This window comes from Cryptotermes secundus, unplaced genomic scaffold (genome assembly GCF_002891405.2).
Source record: "Cryptotermes secundus unplaced genomic scaffold, Csec_1.0 scaffold364, whole genome shotgun sequence".
NCBI classification, from domain to species: domain Eukaryota; kingdom Metazoa; phylum Arthropoda; class Insecta; order Blattodea; family Kalotermitidae; genus Cryptotermes; species Cryptotermes secundus.
In genome coordinates, this window is record NW_019733841.1 from 732,420 (window position 1) to 751,761 (window position 19,342).

At 40.9% G+C, this 19,342-nt stretch overlaps 1 protein-coding gene across 2 annotated transcripts in view; it reads left to right on the plus strand.

Moving 5' to 3' along the window:
• LOC111868249 (acetylcholine receptor subunit alpha-like) overlaps nucleotides 1-19,342 on the plus strand; it is an 84,797-nt gene that overhangs the window by 2,835 nt on the left and 62,620 nt on the right. The window contains exon 2 of one of the 2 annotated variants that reach the window (XM_033752960.1): nucleotides 4,459-4,507. The exons of the other annotated variant lie outside the window; for it this stretch is intronic. The gene's annotated coding sequence lies outside the window, so the exon portion shown is untranslated. The remainder of the gene's footprint in view (nucleotides 1-4,458; nucleotides 4,508-19,342) is intronic. 2 annotated transcript variants of the gene reach the window in all.

The following is a 19,342-nucleotide window of genomic DNA, read 5'->3' on the forward strand; positions in this document are numbered from 1 at the left end:
ATGGAGCGGCCCTCCAGGCGGTTGCTCGTAGTGCTTGAGGAAAAATACGAAAATTCTGCATCACGACAAATGGTCTCTGGATCGAGATTGAAATTGCAGACCCCCCCCCCCCAAAAGATATCAAGCAGCAGTAATCGTCATCCAAATTTGCTTTCCGATATATAATTTTGAAAATACCCATCTCATATTAAGTTTCGTTCAGTGCTTGGTTTTAGCGTTTTGATCAGAATTCCAGTTAAGATGGCGATTTTCTTGAGAGGCCTAAGCTTTTTTTTCTTCTGCTGTATTATTTTAAGGTATTTTCAGTGCAGCAAAATGAATAGTTTCTAAAGTTAGGAGGATAGATGAATGATGAATTTGGAAGGACTTTGAAAGAATTGATCCTGGCCTAATTGAGGCACTATCCCACAGTTATCTGGAACAACTGAGGAAAGCCACCCAAAACCTAAGTCTTGATATCCAGTTTCCCTGCCGAGATTCGAAATGTGCATCTCCCGAATACATGTGTAAAATTTTACCCCTAGACTCACTAATTTGGTGCCTATATTTTGGATTTTTTTTTTACAAATAATGAAATAGGATAATTATACTAGTAGGTCTGAAGATTGTAGCCCTCTCTTCTGGTGTGCCTCATGGATACTAACGTTTCACAGGAATTTTGTGCTTGCGTTACACTCCCTGAAGATTGAGGTAGTATTGTCTTGCGAAACTTTTATACCTATATACTAAATTCCGTGACTTCGTGATATTTACATTCACCGCCGTGAAGACTTCACGTCTCGTGATTCTGTGTACGTTTCTGAGGAAACACAGCTTTCTGGTACAGCTGCTCAGGTCTGACCTTTAGTCTGACGTCTGATTAGAAAGTTCCGTATCGCGTAAGGGACATAAACAAAATGTTTCGTGTTGTAAACGTGACTCCCACACCGAAACTCCAAGAGCATAAACTACGAGGTAATAACTGAAACGGTGTTATTTGGGCTGATTTAGAATTCTAGAAGAAATAGGATGGAGATGAGAAGTGATGCAGAGGTCCGGGTTCAATTGCCGGCGCTACCAGATTTTCTGAGAAGTAGTGGGTCTGGAACGGGGTCCACCTCATCGGGATTCGCTACCGCGACCTTCCTGCTTGTAGCACAGTGCCTCAATCAATTCCGCTACTGCGTATTCCTTCCCTTTTATTCTGGACATCACAATAAAATCAATGCAGTAGGTTCTGATAAATTTGTGATTGAATGGGACATGCACAGTTTGTTCAAATTGCTATTTTGTTGCTTGTCTACAGATTGAAAACTCACGAAAGACCTCAACCAGTACAGGTTGTAACATATCCGAGAATCGAAACACATTTATTACGGATATAACTCTAGACCGTTATCGCTTCGTCAGCTCTCTGAGTAAGATGAAATTGGACGCTATATTTTATGACGTATTTCCTCCAGTTTGAGAGCGATATTTTCTTCATTTAATACATATTATTGGCATATTTTTAAAATTCTTTTTGAAAGTTCATATAACTGAAAATATTTCCTGACCTGATGACATTTTTTTACTCCGTGGTCTGTAGTCCGCAAGCGAAATATACCGACCGAGCGACCGCCGCTTGTCGGTGAATTTAGTGCCAAATTCAGCGGATAGAGGGTGTCGCGTGGTTAGAGCAACGAATCCTCACGGCCGTTAATCTCGGTTTTCTAGACCTGAGAACTGATGACATTACGAACTGAAATTTGATATTTTTGTCTGTTTAGTGACATGTTGGGCCGTGCAATTTGGCCCACGCTGTAAATCTTCTGAGGCTATTCTGACTGAAAGTTCTCGTGGTGTTTCTCAGTCCATCCAGATGAATATCGTGATAACACAATCGATTCGTTCCACATACTTTCAGATTTCTTATTCACGATCATCCAATCGCTGGAATTACTAACATTGTGCTTAAATGTAAAGACAAATTTGTCCTTGTGCTTAATTAAGCAGCACGCCATAAATATATGTCGGGGAGTGGGAATATAGTTCCACAATTCTTCACCTCGGCGTTAGATGAAGATGAGTGGTCACCATCACGCTCCTGCCACTTTGCCCCATGGGAAACAGCTCCCGGTATCCACTGAGAAGAAAGGTTGGTGGGGCCCAGAGCTGGTTTGGATTTTACGCAGACAAATCATGCTTCTGCCGGGAACCGAACCCTGTCTTCAAACCTTACCCCGTCGCTGTATCGACTGAGCTATCCCGGCTGTCAACTATAAATATGAGCTGCTTCGGCTACAGAGAGACGAATGATATAACTATTATGAGCGGTGAATCAGAAGTGACGTGGGTGGCAGCCATTATGTGTCTACTGCACGACAGGGGTTTCCTTTGGAGACTTTTACAAGACTGAAACCGGAAGTGATTATCTCCCGGCCAAGATTACAAATTGGATCTGCCGTAATGCAGACAGGAATGCCAATCGATATATTGTAATAATAGGTTTAAAGGTGGCTTTCTTACCAGTTGCTTGCCTAGCATATCTCGTACCCTGAAGATGGAGGCAGCATATTTTTGCGAAACGCCCATGAATTTCTACTGGATTATAAGGCGTTATATCGCAAAATATAATTCTCTTCGTAATCGCATCCGAGAAAAACAAATTTATCGACCTCTAAATGAATCAAATTCTAATTAGAGATATTCTAAATGCCTGTTAAATTTATGCATTCGTAGTCTAGGGACTATAGAAATTTCATGAGGCATGGGAAACTGGCGCTACTGTTTCCCAATGAGACATCCCTATTTCAGGCAGCAACTAAACTGCAGTCTGAAGGGAACAGTTAAGGGACCCACGAGTAAGAAATTCGTAATTCCAAACTTCCGTTCATCTAAGAACTGACAAGTGATTTTCAGACTCATCATCATGATAGGATATCTCATGTAATTAAAATGTGCACACTCTTATCTCAAAAGTTCTCTCTTAACACAATTCGTAAATATTTCTTTGTTTAAACTCACTCACTCTTGAAGCTGAGCCCTTCTGGAGGAGCCGCCAATTGTGCAGCTACTCAAGAAATTCCCAGCATTTTATGGAGCCCGAAGGTTCATTACCGTGTTCACAAGAGCCCTCCACCGGTCCTTATCCTGATCCAGATCAATCCAATCCATACCATCACATTCTGTCTCTCTAAGATCCATTTTAATATTGTCCACCCACATACACCTTGGTCTTCCCAGTGGTCTCTTTCCTTCTGGCTTTCCCGCCAATATCCTATACGCATTCCTCGTCTCCCCATTCGTGCTACATGCCCTGTCCACCTAATCCTCCTTGACTTGACCATTCTAATTATTTCTTTATTTTCAATTTAATTAAAATTTGTGGTTCCAAATTTATTTTCTTTTATTTATATTTCATTTAAACCACGTAACTAGTAACTCAGCATCTACTTCGCAGTCTCCAGTCAAATCACAAAACTCTGATGATTCAAGTTAGGAATCAACACTTAAACATCTGTAAATCTGTACTGATAGAAAAATAATTGGTATCAGTGTTTGGTGGATAATATTAAATCGGATCTTAGAGAAATATGATGGCGTGTTATGAACTGGATTGATCGGGCTCAGAATAGGGAGCAGTGGAGGGCCCTTATGAACATGGTAATGAACTTTCGGGTTCCATAAAATTTTGTGAGATTTTTGAGCAGCTGCACAACTGGTACCTTCTGAAGATGCCTCAGCTCCGTGCAGTTAGGTAGTTTAGGGGGATAAAATCAAATTTATTTAAATGGAGATCAGGGTTATGTAAGAAATAATAGTGATTACAGTTTTTTATGCCGGTCACGGTAGCCAAGCGGTCTAAGGCATGTACTGTCTTCGCTCGCTTGCAAACCGGGATCGTGGGTTCGAATCCTACTCAGGGAATGAATGTTTAGTTTGTGTGCGTGCGTTTTTCTGTGTTTGTGTACAGGTAGAGGCCTTGCGACGAGCTGATCACCCGCCTAAGGAGTCCTACCGAATGTGTAAGATCTGGAAAAACCGAAGTGAACGGAGAAGTTCATGGAGGTAGGCCTAGGCCCACTGGGGCTGTAGTGCCAAGGAAAAAAGAAACAACAGTTTTTTCAATGTGTCCATCTCTCTGTGTTTTCGGAAAACGTATCTGTTTCCATCTTCAGGTAAAAGGGTAAGAGTTTCCACCTATTGTCATGATTCCGTTAGAAAGAACTAACCTTAAGCCCTTCACCTGAGAACGGAAAGAGACCCAATTTCCGGACGACGGACAAAGTCCAAAAACTCAGTAATCCCTTGTGTTGTACATTATCGTCAGAACCGTTTAGAATAAAATATTTTAGTTGAGAAACTAGAAGGAAAGCGATAGTTTGGGTTGCATTTAAAGCCCAGTGTTTACAATACGTACCACATGATTCAATATGCTAAAATTCATTTTGTTCACAGATTGTAATTATGTGTTTTTTTTGTGGTTCTCTTACACAGCACTGACCTGTCTGATCTTTGTAGCAAGACGTGATGAGTTTCCTATGAGGTACGAAACAAATTCATACATATCATTTAGAATAAATTAGTCTTTAGTGTTAAAACCAATTGTAAATTAATATATCGAAATTTATGAGCTCGACTTACATGGCTTAGGATAGGGAACAATAGTGGGTACGCGCACGTAATAACGAGTTTTCGAATTTTACAGAAGGCGGTGAAATTCGTTACCATCTAAGTGTTTCCCTGTATCTGGAGGATGGTTATATTCCAACCAGTAAATAAAACTGAAGTAGATATATATTATGAACTGTTAGAGATAGGAAGAAACCAGCTGTGTCCACTTTTTCTATCCCTGGAATTTTCTAGAGAGGTAAAAATCTACGAACATATTCCAGATAATAAATTTAAAATAAAGGTTCGATTAAGTCCCCCCTCAAATACGTGCTATATGTGAGATAAAGCTGTTCTTTGTCCACATCAAGCTCATATGGGTGAATAGGACGTCGAAATCTGGTCCTTGGTATCGGAGAGCTGTATTCAGCGAACATATCCCATAATCTTATCATTCTCGGAAGTCACTGAACACATCAACGCAAGTCTTTCGGGGTCCTGTGTTGATAACATCACTTTAGCATTCAAAGACGGTCTGGCTCCTCAATAGAGCCTGCCATCTAGCGGAGGATCATAGTAACATGAAGAACCACTCGAAACAGCTATCTTAAAATGGTAGCATCGGTTTCTATACTAAACGTCTACTCCTTCATTTCCAGATATGGACATTAACACGAGGCTGCAGCTGTGTTAAAAAAAGACAATTTCTTTATCCAGAGAAATGCACATAGGCCTATAATACGTACGCTGCTTGTGTTTGGGTGTGTGCGTGTGCTCATGCGCGTGAATGCGTGTGTGTTTTTCGTATGACGCCGTTACTGTAACGGTGTTTCTAAGACCCCAACGGCTAATCAGTGACCCTAAAAAGATTCCACAAAATAATTGTGATAAATTTGAATCTTACATAAATTCTGAAATAATTTAGTAAACTTCATCCTATTATTTAACTAAATTATTAATTAATTATTTTGTCTGTTACTTATCTACAGTCCACAGACACACACAAAAATAGAAATAGTCAGTGGTGAGTTGCTAACATTCACATTTCATAATCTGATGGTCCGTTTCAAATCCCCCCCCCCAAACGAAATATATTCATTCCCTCTAAACAGTTCTGTCGATTTCATCGATGCTTTGAAATAAATATCATGATTTTAGGGCCTATCTTAAAATGGGTCAAGGTCTGTCTAACATGTCGCTCCCTTCGGCATTACGTCATTTTTTCATTCGAAAAAGCGTAGTTAAATAAACCAAGAATCAATTATGCATAATAACGGACGTGCAGTCCCAATCAGTCGGGTACACAGAGCCTTAGAGACCTAGAGACTGCCTCCGGGTAATGAAGCATGAAGGGACTGTATAGGCTTGAGTGTAAGGCGGCGCCCTCTTCAATGTGACGCCCTCTTTTTCAAGTGAACAAAAGAATCTGATTTTTGGGGGGCAAAATTGTATATACCATTTACATATGGCCGTTGTAAGTATAAGAAAGTAAAAACTATGATATTACGAAATAATACGTTCAAAATGTAATATTTTAAATATATTTCTATAAATTTTCAAAAATAGAATTAGTAATTATATCTGATAAAATCTTCTTCAAACTTAATTTTAAGGAGCCGAAACTAAAGCAACCTCAATTTTTTAAAGCAGTATTTGAAACAAAAAATGACCTTATATTCGGGCTTAACTGCATAATGAGGAGTTTCATAACTTGTATTCTTCGTCATGTATAATTAAAATGATAAAGTCAATAGGATAAGATGGGCAGGGCAAGCAGAACGCATAAGAGAAAAGAAGAATGCATATAGTATATTGATGAGATATCCACAAGGAAAGAGACCACTAGGAAGAACAACACATAAGTCGGTGGATAATATCAAAATGGATTTTAGAGAAATAGGATGGGTTGGGATGGACTGTATTGGTCTGGCTCAGGATAGGGACCAGTGGAGGGCTCTTTTGGACACGGTAATGAACCTTCGGGTTCCATAAAATGCTGGGAATTTCTTGAGTAGCTGCAGAATTGGCGGCTTCTCAAGAAGGGCTCAGCTTCATGAAGTTAGTTCAGTTAGTTATATTCAGTCTAATATGGTAGTTCCATTTACTGAATTTGAAGGAATATGAACCTAGTCGCAGTAATTCACCACTGGACACGAAACTTAAGCGAGACTTCCGGAATTCCAGTGAGACTCAAACACTTCCGTTTAATTTATCTAAAGCGAATTAAGTATACGTATCATATCACATACGAAGATAGTGGTGTATCGATAATTCTAATCTGTGGATAACCTAATATACAAAATTCGGTATGTTGGCAAGTGGGAGATCTTCGCCAGTTTGAAGGTAGGATCACTGTATTTGAAACGGAGAGATTCTAGTAAACAACGAGGAAACTCAAATTTGAGTATCAGCTGAATAGTTTGTTTCCTTGATTTCTTGTCATTACAATATTATAGCAGTTATTGTTTCTTACAGAACAAAATCAAGTATAACCTCGCGGCCGCGCCATAGCTCAAGCGGTTAGTCGCTGGCTTCCCGCCGCGGCGGCCCGTGTTCGATCCCGGGTCTGGTCAAGTGGGACTTGTGGTGGACAAAGTGGCGCTGGGGCTGGTTTTCTCCTAGTACTTGGGTTTCCCCTGCCAATCTTCATTCCACCAATTGCCCCACAATCACCCTCACCTGTCATCCGGGGCTGGTACAATAGGCCAGAATTGGCCGCAGTACAAGGGACTTAGTCCCACTCCACTTGCCTCATATTCTGTATATTCCTGATGCCTGAAATGTGAACAGGAAGCGCAGTTCAAGATTCATGTATCTTTGTAGTTGATTTTAATTAGGTAATTAACTTATTATTATTATTATTATTATTATTATTATTATTATTATTTGGAATTCCCTAAGTGGTGTACACTGGTCACTGTGGCCGCGCAGGCTAAGGCACGAACCGTCTTCACCCACTCGAACACTGGGATCGTGAGTTCGTATCCTACTTGGGGCATGGAGGTCTGTGTGCGTTTATTCTGTTTGTGTTGTTCTGTGTGTAGGTAGAAGCCTTGCGATGGACTGATCCCCCGTCAAAAGAGTCCTACAGACTGTGTATATGATTCAGAAAATGAAAAAGCGGCCAAGGTTCAACAAAAGGATAGTGGAACCATAGATAGATCAAGTGGCATATAGAGCAAGAAGTTAAATATTTCAACTTACTACATATTATTAGAAGATCTGTTTTTGTTTATAATTTAATTATATTGAATTTCACACAGCATTAATTATAGCGGTATCAGTATTTGTGTAGTGAGAAACATTTTGAACATACTGGGTTATGATTTTAGAGTAAATTGTGTCATTTGTTTCTAATACTATTATGTATGCTACAGGCAGAATGACGGAAAGTCAGACGTGATAAACCTCATAACCCTTTGTTATAACTAAAATGGCTCCACGTTTGCTAGAATGGTTTCCTGTGACTTGTTTGGCGAGCTCCAGTTCTGCAGCCAACAGACTGGACGCTCTTCGACCGCTCATTGTTCTAACGACTCTCACTTTACACGCGAGTGAACAAGATGTCGCTCTACTTCTGTCACTCATTCCACCACGTTCTCCAACTCGTTGCCGCTGAAGTCGATACAGGAAGCCATAAGTCACTCCACGACACTCCACATCTCTTACAGTTACGCTATACAGTGTGTTCCAGAAATTCTCAAACTCAAAATCATATAATTTTATCTTTTTTTTTTTAAATGTTAGTGGGGTGGGACTAAGTCCCTTGCACTGCGGCCACTTCTGGCCTATTGTACCAGACCCAGATGATAGGTGAGGGTGATTGTGGAGCAATTGGTGGAATGAAGATTGGCAGAGGAAACCGAAGTACTCGGAGAAAACCTGTCCCAGCGCCACTTTGTCCACCACAAATCCCACTTGACGAGACCTGGGATCGAACCCGGGCCGCCGAGGTGGGAAGCCACCGATTAACCGCTTGAGCTATGGAGCGGCCTATAATTTTATCTTACATTTGTTGCTGTTTTACTGATAGTATACTATTCTTAAAACTATACAAATTTATTTCTTTATTAACTTCCAGAGCATAATGAGAAACATCATATCTCCTACTATTCACCAAATACGGTCAGAATTATCAAATCAAGGGGGATGAGATGGGTAGGGCATGTAGTACGACTGAAGGAGAAGAGAAATGCATATAGGATATTGTTGGGAAAACCAGAACGAAACAGACCACTAGGAAGAACAAGAAGTAAATGGACAACATTAAAATGTATCTTAGAGGATAGAATGGGGTGGTATGGATTGGATCGATCTGGCATAAAACTACAAGATTTTAGTGCCCAAACGAATTATACCGACCGAGCGACCGCCACTTGTCGGCGAAGTTTAGTGTCCACTTTTGCTGATAGAGGGTGTCGCGTGGTCAACGCAACAAATCACCATGGCCGTTCATTTCGATTTTCTAGACCGGAGCCACTATTTTCTTGAAAGAGCCCCTCAATTATCGTCACGAGGCTGAGTGGACCCAGTTCCAGACCCACTACTTCTCAAAGAAAAAATCTGGTAGCGCCGGGAATCGAACCCAGACCGCTGGATCTGTAGCCAGGAACTCTTACCACTAGACCACAGATGCGGACATCGATCTGGCATAGTATAGGAAAAAGTGGAGGGCTCTTGTGTACACGATAATAAACCTCGGGTTCCATAAAATGCTGGGAAGTTCTTGAGTAACTGCACATTTGACGGCTTCTCAAGAAGGGTTCAGTTCCATGATGTTAGTTAATTATTAACTTCCGCGTAATTCGGAATTAGCTCAATGTACAGTTGCTTTCTTGAGTTCCATGGAGTCTCCCATGTAATGGGTACCGGCATGGTTGTCATAGCGCTTCCTCCCTGTGCAGAATTATGGAATCCAATAGATACAACCTCCTGCGACCATTAAAAAAACCTCCGTGATCAGCAGGGCCCGGATTTTGATGACCTGAAAATATTCAAAAAATGACCTATAAAATGACCGAAAAAATCCAGAAAAATGACCTAAAATATGACCCAAAAATCTAATATGCAGGGCTCGGATTTTGATTACCTGAAAATAAAAAAAAGACCTATAAAATGACCGAAAAAATCCAGAAAAGTGACCTAAAGGAGAAAAGAAAGAACACTTCGCTTCCATGTTATTCACATTTCAGAAAACATATGAAGAAAAATTCCCTAAAATGGCCAAAAATGACAAGAAATACCCTTAAAAGTCCAAGAATTTACCAAAAAAATTACCCCAAAAATGAAGAAATGACCCTAAACTTAAAAATGTAAAAAAAATACCTATAAAATTTACATTTCTGTAACCAGCAGCTCATATCCGAGATTTATATATTTAAGAGCATCGCATAGGATACAAGGAAAAAAAAGATGACATGTCATCAAAATCCGGGCCCTGGTGATCAGACTTCTCAACTACATATAGGGATAACCTAACCTTCATCTAGACCGTGCAATAACCCAGGCAGTTAATCATCGAATTCTTACGAAGAAAGCCGGGATTCCTCCTCGAGGCAGTCCATGTAGAATTTGCGAAGGAAAAATTGGTCCCCTAGCAATTATAATTCCATCAATGCTTCACGTTCTTAACTACATCATCCAAGGCTGATGCATCAGTCCCATTCGGAACCGTACTATCAAGGCTCTCAGTTTCAAACCAAGCCGCGAGTAAGCTATGCTAATCTTTGTCGTTTCTTAATGCATTAAGTGAGGAACAGGGACTAATGGTCTTTGGTTGCAGTAAAAAAAGTAGAATTCTCACATTAATAATCGTGTAAATTAGACAGTCAACACAACACAGAATGTGTCTTCAGGATGAAGATAAAAATAGATGCTACTGTATTTCTATTATTTGTTTATTATGTGAATGTTTCGACGTCTTCCAGGTCACCGTCAGGCAAATTACAGGGAAATAAACTATTTGAATTAAGTTGTCTTAAGAAGGATCCATGTTTTACGGTCTGTTGTTATTCTTATTAGCGAATTCAATTTTGGACAATGTAAAATTATATATGCGAATTCCTAATGATGCGCCTTCTTGTCTAACATTAAAATAAATTAGAGCCTACTATATTTGGAATTTTTAGTAGTATTACTAAATTTATTAATGTACTGTGTCTTAATTTTGTTTCAAAAAACAGAAAGAACTCCGTGGTTTCATTCGGCAAGTGGGCTATACCGACCGAGCGACCGCCGCTTGTCGGCAAATTCTGCAGCTCCTCTAGTCTTTCCCTACATTTTATGGAACCCGAAGTTTCATTACCGTGTTCGCAAGAGCCCTCCACTGGTCCCTATCCTGAGCAAGCTCAATCCAATCCATACTATCCCATCATATCTCTTTAAGATCCATTTTAATACTGTCCATTCACCTACGCCTTGGTCTTCACAGTGGTCTCTTTCCTTCTGGCTTTCCCACTAATATCCTATATGCATTCCTCGTCTCCCCCATTCATTCTACATGCCCTGCCCACCTCATCCTCCTCAACTTCATCGTTCTAATTATACTTGTAGAAGAGTACAAGTTAAGAAGCTCCTCATTATGAAGTTTTCTCCAACCAGTATTTGTATATCATTTGTAAAATTACATGCGACGAAAGTACAAATTTCTCGAATCTCTGTTAGGACGCTTCGGGACCCCTGTCTTTATACGAAATTATTTCTCTTGTTTTTGGTTGTTGAATTCATAGAGTGGAGCTTTGCGCTCTTATGTGGAACATTCTGTATATGTAGGATTTGTGATTCTCACAGCGGTGATTATGAAGGGGTCTATTTTTTTTATTGCTAGTGGAGTGGGACTAAGTCCCACTTCTGGCCACTTCTGGCCTATTGTACCAGCCCCAGATGATAGGTGAGGCTGATTGTGGAGCAATTGGTAGAATGAAGTTTGGCAGGGGAAACCGAAGTAATCGGAGAAAACCTGCCCCAGCGGCACTTTGCCCACCACAAATCCCACTTGACCAGACCCGGGATAGATCCCGGACCGCCGCGGTGGGAAGCCAGCGACTAACCGCTTGAGCTATGGCGCGGATGAAGGGGTCTATCTCCTGGGATTCAACGTAGCATATCGCGTTAAAAGCCAACAAACTTGTCGGAAGAACATGTCGCCTCCAACTCGACGATCGAAGAATTAACGAGGCAAGGAACCAGCGTGAAGCAGGCAACAATATCTGCTGGAGGGAGAGTGACGAGACATGTTTATCGGAAACGTTGATTTTCAACGGACTACATTGCGTATATCCCAGCTATTGCTATATTTTTCTATACAGAACTGACATGTACCAGTTTTTACATAATTTCAGATATATCCTGAAATCTAGATGTTTGTTGAAGTTGTTTATTCAGTCAGTGTTTTAAGTTGTGTCCGGTGTAATGCTCTCGTTAATAATTACTACTTGAAAAGCAGTAAAAAATGAAGTTTTCCCTTTGCTTAACTAGTTAAGCATTACGCCATAATGGCGTTGGGCGGGTGGATGAATAGATCCATATTTTCTTGACCTCGGCACTAGATGGATATGAGTCCTTGTATTCAGTTTTGCGTCTGAAAGCCTCATACATGCATGACAACACAACCTGTTACTAGCGGTGTATTTAGAAGCCTGATAAAAAGTATCGTGGCTTGAAGAGAATTAATAATTCATAAATTTCACACCGCACGTACTAGGCCCTTATAGTATATCCTGTCATCTTACTGCACCCCCAGTCAGTTTACAGCTTTTTAGATTTCTTCAGTTGTTTGTGGCTGGTGCTTAACGCTCTAAAGTCCGAAATTCTCCACAAATTAAAAAAAATTCATTTCGTATCTCACATGAAGCACATTATGTGTCATTATAAAGACCAACCTGTTAATGCTGTTCATGGACACAGTCGCTGTTTGATGTGAGAACCGTAGGAACACACAACTAAACTCTGTGTCAAGTCAAAATCAAAGTCAATGTCACATTGCGACTGACAGTGCGTCAGTCAGTCAGTAAGTTTTGGTGTCAAGCACCCTCCTGGGGCACATGACCAGATATTTGTTACTGTTCGACAGTTACGGTCTCGTTCTTCTGGGGCGCCCTCTGAGAAGAGAGGGTGGGTCTATCTTTTGCATATGTTGCTGGCCCTGGCCAGCGCAATCTTTCTCGGGTCCGAGTCCCTTGGGACTCGCGACTGTCTCAGGTTTGCGACTTCTATTTTTGTCGCCTCCTACGACTCGCAGGGTCACGGTGGATGTATTCGACCCCTCCTCCACACGGGTGTAAACTCTACGGGCAGAATACAGTATATATAAGAATTCAGTTCGTACCTCACAGGAAACACATTACGTCTCCGCTACAAAGCCCAACCGGTTAATGCTGCTCAGGAACACAGTCGCTGTTTATTGTGAAAACCGTACGGAACACACAGACACACTCTGTGGGCAGAACGCAGTATATATAAGAATTCAGTCCGTACCTCACAGGAAACACATTACGTCTCCGCTACAGAGCCCAACCGGTTAATGCTGCTCAGGAACACATTCGCTGTTTACTGTGAGAACTGTACAGAACACAAAAATACACTGTGGGCTGAATGCAGAGTTCTAGTACGTTAAAGCAGGCTGTACATAGAGTGACCATTGGAATTTAAAGGGTTAAAGTCAGAGATTTTGCCCGCTTGTCAGTTTAATGATAACAGAGTATAGAAAACAACGGATGTGTATACAATAATACGTTCGGAACGTATAAAAGATAGCGATAAATTTATTAGAATTGCATTCGGAGATGCGACAGTGAGTTGACCACACGTATGTGTGTGGTTGACTGTTCTAAAGCAGAAAGAATGTTCCTGGAAAGTGACAAATTTACTGGACGCCTTTCAGCCAGCAGAAACCATGAATCGGTAGTTCAGGAGCCTGAGTTTGTGTTATTTGCCAACATATTCATGAAGTGGCTGTAGAGATAGGAATTTCTTACATCCAATCACAGGCTTTTGTAACGTAGTATTCTGTAATAAAGCGTCTCTTATTTAAGTTGTTTCCGCGACTGTTGCCATGGGAACAGAAAGAAAGTCAATTGTCTGTGTCTTTTGACGTCCTTAAATTCGCCGAAAACTATAAGAACTTCTTATCGAATATTATAAAATGTAATTAAACACACGGTTGGGGTTTTGTCGCAGTAATTAAGTAGCAATCATAATGATATACGTGTATATCCTTTTTAATAGGCGAAATGAAAGCACGTCAAATGCTAAGTAAAACCAAAGTTATGGTTATTATTTTCTTGGATTAAGCAACCACTTTACAGTTGACTACATTTCATAAAACCAAATTATTAACCAACATTCCTAAAAGAGTTCCAGTCACGGTAGCCGAGCGCTCTAAGGCATGTACTGTCTTCGCTCGCTCGGAAGCCGGGATCGTGGGTTCGCATCTGTTTCCTGTGAGGTACGAACTGAATTCTTATATATTATTCTTATACACTGCCGGTCACGGTAGCCGAGCGGTCTAAGGCATGTACTGTCTTCTCTCGCACGGAAGCCGGGATCGTGGGTTCGAGTCCCACTCAGGACATGAATGTATGGTGTGTGTAGTATGCGTTTACTCTTTGTTTGTGTTTCCTGTGTGTAGGTAGCGGCCTTGCGGTGGGCTGATCCCTCGTCCAATGAGTCCTACGTTTTGTGAAAAATGATTGCGGAACTGAATAAGAGGTCTGGGTCCTGAACGGGCTGAAAGGGCCATTGTAAAAATCCTAAGAGAGTTGTCATGATTTCATATTTTGCAATTCATAAGCAGTAAGATGAGAAGCAGTAACGTCATTAAGATGTATGGGGGAGTGGAGGTATTGTTACACCTTTCTTGATCTCGGCACTAGATGGAGGTGAATGGTCAGTTTCATTCTCCGGGGGAAAGAGCCCTCTGGTGTTCATATGATAGGAAGTTGTGTGGGCCCTAAGCCGGTCTACGCGCTGTGGAGTAGAGAGAAAGCTGTTGTCCCTACTGGGAAACGAACCGCTGTAGTCTAGGCCGTAACCCATCGCTACACAGACTGAGTTATCCCGGGTACTTTCTTTACTGCGTCTAATCAAAACTCTTGGCTCAATAATCATACAAAAAGCCCTAAGAATTGTGGTCTCACAGCGGTGGTAAAGTCAGCATGACAAATCACGCACTCAGTCATAGGCAAATTGGAGAGAGAAGTTACTGCTGAATTTGTCATAAAAAGGTATGAGAACTTTACGAGTATTTGCTTTCAGCCATACTTATTTACTTCACTTTAGGTTCACTGTTTCTTGTTTCCTTAGGTCTCTTACTTCCATCTTTATTGAATATTTCAAAAACGCAACAAACCCTCATTTACCAGATGTTGCTCTTGTGACTCTGCGTACATAAACTCCTGAAAGGCTGAAGAATTTGTGATGCGGAAATAACAGAATTCAACTGATGTTCTTTCTTACGATTCTAGCTATTTAATTAATGACGTGTATTAATCACTGACAGAAGCAATGGAATAAGTTTGTGGGTGGTGAAGGAACTTTTCTTGAGATGGACTTACCTCTCAACAAAATGACTGTGTTTTTCACACATTCTGACTTGTATGGACGCCACTGCCATCTGTTACCAATTGCATATATGTGTGTCTCTGCAATATTCTAACTAACTAACTAACTAACTAACTGCATGTAGATGAGCCCCTCTTCAGAAGCCGCCAGTTCTGATTCTACTCAAAAACTTCCAAACATTTTATGGAACCAAAAGATTCATTACCGTTTTCACAAGAGCCCTTCACTGGTCTCTATGCTGAGCCAGATGAATCCAATGTGTGTCTCTCTAAGATCCGTATTAACATTATACATCCAACAATGTTTGGGGATCCGAGATTGCGTAATCGATATAGCGACTGACTACGGGCTAGATGACTGAGGGGTCGGACTTCTAGTCTCGGTAGAGTCAAGAATATTCTTTTTTTCATGTTTTCCAAACCGGCTATGGGGTCCACCCAAATTCCTATCCGATGCGTATCTGGGGTTCTTTCTCCCTGGGTTAAAGCAGCCGGGGCGTGAATCTGACCACTCACGTCTAGCTAGTGTCGAGGGCAAGAAAATGTGAATCTAAACTTCCGCTCCTTCATACGCCTTCATGGCATAGTGCTTAATTAGTTAAGCACAGGAACAACTTTACCTTTTACCAGTTATCCACCAATGCTTTTGCCTTTCTAGTGGTTTCTTTCAGTCTGGCTTTCTCGCCAATATATATATATATATATATATGGACAATAGCATTAAATATCAACCATATTACACTGTATCGCTCTGTAAATTTATGTTGCTAATACAAATATAAGTCAGCCTACATGTAATCCATTTATTAATATAGAAGCTATGAAAGAACAACACGCATGCACGCTACTGTAGAGCTGTAACCCATATATTAATGTCGTGACAGAGTTTCACGGTGTGCCATAAGCCAGGAGTGTGCTTGCAGCCATTGCAATCTACGAGTATGGTTATAATTCTGTGGAAGCCATAAATCAATTATAATCTTTCACGCCACTGTAATCCATTTAGTATTTATATGATTGCACGCCAGTGAGCCATGAGTATAGTCTCATTGTCGGCTATATAATTCATTGCATGTTCTTTGTCCAATAACGCTGTTAATTTCATGGTCATCCGGTTTAGAAAACCGAGATTAACAGCCTTGGGGATCCGTTGCGCTAACCACGTGACACCCTCTATCGGCAAAAGTTGGCACTAACTTCGCCGACAAGCGGCGGTCGCTCGGTCGGTATAGTTCGCTTGCAGACTACAGACCACGGAGTGTTTTGTTTTTAATTTTATGGCCATCTTCATTAACGGCAAGGTTTAGACCCTTTGACATGTTCCAATTTTCGGGTTAGAATAACAATCCATCTTTTTGGTGACCTCTCTCTCTCTTTCTTCCTTCAGAATGATCATCATGCACATTCAGAGGAATCCAATTAGGTGGAAATTTTAAAATGTGTTATAAATGTTTCTGTTTCGATTCTTTTACTTTTCCTTATAAGTTAATAAATTTTTGTTCCTCTAGGCCGCGCCATGGCTTAAGCGGTAAGTCGCTGGCTTCCCGCCGTTGCGGTCCGGGTTCAAGCCAGTGTCTGGTCAAGTGGGATTTGCGGTGGACAAAGTGACGCTGGAGGAGGTTTTCTCCGAGTATTTAGGTTTACCCTGCCAATCTTCATTCCACCAAATCCTCCATCATCATAATCACCCAGGGTAGGCTACAATAGGCCAATCAGTGGCTGATGTGCCGAGTTGACCCAGCTGGACTCCACCCCTCACTAAGTGAATTAATTCAATGATTCTGTTTTTGCGTCTTCTTTAGTCTGCCGCTTATATCAGGATTTGTTCAGTTGAATCTGTTGTTTCGTTCAAGTCCAGCATTTGGTGCCATATAAGGAAGACGGTACTGTTAGAACTTTTTAGAATTTAGAATTGTCTTACTTGAATTTTGTCTAGTAAAATATGTTTAACGGAGAAGATCATGGAGGTAGGTCTAGGCCTACTGGGGCTGTAGTGCCAAGGAAAAAAAGTATGTTTAAACCGGTCACGGTAGCCGAGCGGTCTAAGGCATGTACTGTATTCACTCGCTTGGAAACCGGGATCGTGGGTTCGAATCCCACTCCGGGCATGGATGTTTAGTTTGTGTGTGTGTTTTTTCTGTGTTTGTGTACAGGTAGAGGCCTTGCGACGAGCTGATCACTCGCCCAAGGAGTCCTACCGAATGTGTAAGATCTAGAAAAACCGAAGTGAACGGAGAAGTTCATGGAGGTAGGCCTAGGCCCACTGGGGCTGTGGTGCCAATGAAAAAAAAAAGTATGTTTAATTCTTCTACAGAGACAATTATATTTTTATAATTTATTTTGTAGATCATAATTTATATTACTGCCCAACTGGAAAATTGTCTCTTTGAGAGAAGTTATTAATTAAATTTTGTATGGTAAAAATCTTATGATGGAAAGCGTTTATACTCGTAAAGATATATCTCTGAGTGCGCTCTTTAAGCATGAGCTAAGCCTTCGATCCCAGTCAGTTTCATTGCACTTGGTTATGACTTTGCTGTGTCATAACTTCGTCTCTCCTGAAACATCCAAGGAAATTGTGAATGAACCGAGAATGACTAGCACATGTTCTGCGTATTTGCTTCGAGTTTGGAATGTCTACAGTCACTTCGACTTTGATCTCGTTACTTCGTTCTTCGAACCACTACAGAGAAATCCATTCCGAACCGTACCCTAAAGAGTAAACACTGCAAATGGCACTTAAGTAGAAAGCAATACAAACCAAACTACAAACATCGAAATAAAGTCATTGCACATAATTTCTCATATAATCTTAAGAGATCACAGCCTCTCTACTATCCTAATATAAATATTTCAGAGAGATTACTTGTTTGAAATACAAACAATAGTTTAATCCCGAGGAAGATCCGGGCTGAACGACTGAAGGGCGGAGTTCGAGTCCCCGTAGGATTAAGAATTTTCTCTTCTCTAAATCGTCCAGACCGACTCTGGTGTCAACCCAACCTCCTATCCAATGGGTACCGGGGGATTTTCCCCGGGGGTTAAGCAGCCGAGGGGTGAAGCAGACCATTCACCTCCAGCTAGTGTCGAGGTCAAGAAAATGCGGATCTATACATCCACTCCTCCATTAATTTTCATGGCGTAGTGCTTAATTAGTTAAGCACAGGAACAACTTTACGTTTTATAATCCGAGGAAACAGCCCCTAGAGAAGTTTGTTACTGTTTGTTACCTCACGAGAAACAAGATAATTAGCGTCTTATTTGGGGGTATCGGTACTGGAATTCGGCGAAATTCAATCAATATCAAGAGTTCTATATTCTGGAATATAGCGCCGTATAGAGAAACTCAAATTCTATATAATCATTATCATTATACAGTCATTTAAAAATTATTGTTATTCTGTTAGGGACCCATTTTTCGAATCCCTTTACTTTAAGGTAAATAATAGTTGAGTCTCATAACTTGTACTCTTCTCCAAGTATAATTAGAATGATCATGGCAAGGAGGATGAGGTAGGCAGGGCATGTAGCACGAATGAGAGAGACGAGGAATGCATATAGGATATTGGTGGGAAAGCCAGAAGGAAAGAGACCACTGAGAAGTCCAAGACGTAGGTGGGTGAACAATATTAAAATTGATCTTAGAGAGAGAGGATGGGATTGTATGGATTGGATTGATCTGGCTAAGGATAGGGACCAGTGGAGGGCTCTTGTGAACACGGTAATGAACCTTTGGGTTCCATAAAATGCTGAGAAATTCTTGAGTAGCTGCAGAATTGGCGGCTCCTAAAGAAGGGCTCAGCTCCATGAGTAAGTAATGTACTAATAGTTGAGTCCACTGCCTCTAAAATGATTCAAATTTACTCAAATCTGTTCAAACCGTCTTGGAAAAAAATTACATTTCATTTTGTTCTTCTATATGGCGTACCAATATGTACCAACAGCACGGGTTTATTTAGGTGGGGAGGGGCGCTATAAACTATTGAAATTCAACCGAAATCATTGTTTTCCATAAAATCGGAATTTTCTGTTTGGGTACCCCTATGAAGAGACACTTTTTTGAGCTTTGATGTCCATATTTACCGAGTATTGACCTATGAACTTTGCATATCGGATATGACTAGGTTCCCTCCAACTGTTCAGGGACCAGCTTCCTATCCAGTGGGTATCGGTACCCTTGGGCGTCAAGCTGACCACCCACCTCCATGCAG